Source organism: Macrobrachium rosenbergii, chromosome 55 (genome assembly GCF_040412425.1).
Source record: "Macrobrachium rosenbergii isolate ZJJX-2024 chromosome 55, ASM4041242v1, whole genome shotgun sequence".
Lineage (NCBI taxonomy): Eukaryota > Metazoa > Arthropoda > Malacostraca > Decapoda > Palaemonidae > Macrobrachium > Macrobrachium rosenbergii.
In genome coordinates, this window is record NC_089795.1 from 12894711 (window position 1) to 12898370 (window position 3660).

Genomic DNA, 3660 nt, shown 5'->3' on the forward strand with positions numbered 1-3660 from the left:
AAAAGCTAAATGAATTTACTCTTAATCTCAAGAGAGAAACACGTACGTTATGTTGAAAAAAAAATGAAAAAATATTACCCAAAAAAAATCTAACCGTAGAAATTTTTTTTATTTATTTATTATTTATAATTATTTTTCTATAATTATTTCTTTATTCTTTTTATTTTTATTATATATTATATATATTCTTATTCTTATTATTATATTTATATATATAAAGTATAAATAATAAGAATAAACATTAACGTACAATTTACGTGTAAAATAAATCCATCAAATAAAAATCTACTATTTTTAAAAAATATCTACGTTAGTTTTTTGATATTTTTGGAAATCAATTATACTAACATATCTAGATACAAGAGATTAATATATATATATATATAAATATATATAAAAAGTGGATGATGATGAACTGAAATTATATTTCTTAGTCTATGAAAATGGCCAAAAAATAAGGACTTAAAAGAATCAGGAAAATTTGATGGACTAATATTTTTTTATAATAAAGTTATCAAATTTATTTAATTTTTATTTTTTTTACTATTTGAGTAATAAAAATATCCTTAACACAAACTCATTCATCCATTCTTATTTTTAAAACTTAGTGACATTATTAAATAAATTTTTTGTTTTAAATATAAATATTTATATATATATATATTTACTTATATAAAGGAAATATTCCTTTTATATATATATATACATAAAAACACGATGAAAAGAAAAAATGAAAATAATAATGATGTTAAAAATAATAAAAAAAAAGATTTTCTTATAAAACGACCTTCTGTTCCTATTTTAAAAACTACTAGAGATTCTTTTATATTTTTCAATTTAGAAGTTGATGATTGTACTGGATTTTCGCCATTTTTAACAACGAAAGAACGTTATCGTACACCCGTCATACGTATGTTTGGAGTAAATAGTTTAGGAAATTCAGTATGTTGTCACGTTCATGGTTTTTATCCATATTTTTACGTTAACGTTCCGAAAAAGTTTGATCTTCATCAAGTAAATAATTTTAAAATGACATTAAATGATAAAGTTTCTAATAAATTACGCTGTTTAAATGGATTAATTGCCAAATTTATCACGTCTGTGGAAATAGTATCTAAACAGAATTTATATGGTTATAATTTCAATAATGAAAAGACCAATTATTTTAAAATAACTGTATCATTACCAAGATAATTCGTGATGTACAGCGCATTTTAATAGAAGAGAAAAGTGTTTTTATTTTAAAGATTATGAAAAGGTTCAATTTTATGAAGCCAATGTTGACTTTATACTAAGATTTATGATTGATACAAACATATTTGGTTGTTCTTGGATAGAATTACCACGAAGAAAATGGATCGTTAGAAATGAAAAATTAAAAGAAACAAAATGTCAAATTGAAATTGACGTTTTACAAAGTAATGTCTTGGGTCACGATCCCACTCAAACGCATTGGGCTAGTAGCATCGGACCTCTAACTACTCTTTCATTCGACATTGAATGCGCTGGTAGAAAAGGAATTTTTCCTCGCCAGATATTGATCCTATTATTCAAATAGGTAACGTTATTATAAAACACGGACAAAAAAATGATAATGATGATGATCAATATTCACATGTCATTTTTGTCTTGGGTGAATGTTCACCCATTGATAATGCTAAAATATATACTTTTCAATCCGAGAAAGAAATGTTGGAAACTTGGTCTCGTTTTGTTCAAAATGTAGTGGATCCCGATGTTATTACAGGATACAATATAAACAATTTTGATTTGACATATTTGGTGGAAAGAGCTAATCATTTAAATTCTAATCAATTTTATCTTAGTCGAATAGTGGGTTTAAAATCAACCGTTACTACAAAGACTTTTGAAAGTAAGCAAATAGGTAAAGCTATTAACAAAGTCATAAATATAGAAGGTAGATGTATATTGGATGTATTAAATGTTATTAAAAGAGATTATAAATTACGTTCTTACAGTTTAAATGCAGTTTCTCAACATTTTTAAAAGAACAAAAGGATGATATTCATCACACACAAATATCAGTTTTACATCACAAGAACGCTCAAACGAGACGAAAATTGGCCGTGTATTGTTTAAAAGATGCGTTTTTACCTTTGAAATTAATAGATAAATTAATGTTATTTATCAATTCTATCGAAATGGCTCGCGTAACGGGAGTTCCTCTTTCTTTTATTCTTACGCGGGGTCAACAAATTAAAATCATTTCTCAACTTCTTAGAAAATGTTCAAAATATGGTGGTGGTGGTAATGATGATGATTTTATAATTCCTTCGTGCGAGGACCGAGAAAAGGGGAACGATTATCAAGGAGCTACTGTGATAGATCCAATAAAAGGATTTTATAACGATCCTATTACCACGCTAGATTTCTGCGCTTTATATCCTACAATTATTATGGCTCATAATCTATGCTATTCAACGTTGCTTAATAATAATAAGCATACAGCCTTATCGAGTGATAATTATACTAAAACACCATCAGGTAATTATTTCGTCAAACCTCATATACGTAAAGGCTTACTTCCTCAGATATTGGAAAATTTACTCTTAGCTCGGAAAAAAGCTAAAAATGATTTGAAAAGGGAAACGGATCCGTTAAAAAGAAAGGTATTAGACGGTCGTCAATTAGCTTTAAAAATATCTGCAAATTCCGTTTATGGATTTACGGGTGCCCAAGTTGGTAAATTACCTTGCGTAGAAATTTACAAAGCGTTACGGCATTTGGACGAGAAATGATTATGTTTACCAAAAACATGATTGAAGAACAATATCCAAATGCTAAAGTTATTTATGGAGATACGGATTCAGTAATGATAAATTTTGGCGTAAAAACCGTTCAAGAAGCCATAATGTTGGGTCAGGAAGCGGCGGATAACGTTATGAAGCATTTTATTAATCCTATTAAATTAGACTTTGAAAAGGTTTATTGTCCATATTTACTTATCAATAAAAAACGTTACGCTGGTCTGTATTATACTCGACCAGATACTTTTGATAAAATTGATTGTAAAGGAATAGAAACAATTCGTAGAGATAATTGTCATCTCACCGCCAACTTAATAGCAGAAATTTTAAAAATAATTCTCATTGAACGAGATATTTAAAAAGGCCGTTACACTCGTCAAACAAACCATTTCAGATTTACTTAATGACCGAATTGAGTTAAGTCAACTGATAATAACTAAAGAATTGACAAAAACTCAAAACGAATATAAAGCAAAACAAGCCCCACGCTGAATTGGCCAATAAAATGGCCATTCGAGATTCTGGAACAGCGCCCACACTTGGAGATCGAGTTCCTTACGTTATTATATCAACAACAACAACATCTAAAAAAATACCTTTATATCAAAAGGCTGAAAACCCCGATTTTGTTTTGAAAAATGGTCTTCAAATAGATTATGAATATTATTTATTAAATCAAATTAAAAATCCTCTATTACGGATATTTGATCCTATCCTTGGAAAGGACACTGAACAAATTTTATTACGAGGTGATCATATGATTATTATAAAAACGGGAAAAGAATTAAATGTTTTAAAAGTACGACTACAATGTACAAATTGTCAAAAATTTATTAATCAAAATAACAAAAATTTATTATGTATTCAATGTAGAAAAAATAATAAAAAATAG

General features: G+C 27.3%; 1 pseudogene; it reads left to right on the plus strand.

Moving 5' to 3' along the window:
- Window positions 1–408: 408 nt before the first annotated feature.
- LOC136835454 (DNA polymerase delta catalytic subunit-like) lies at window positions 409–3660 on the plus strand (annotated as a pseudogene).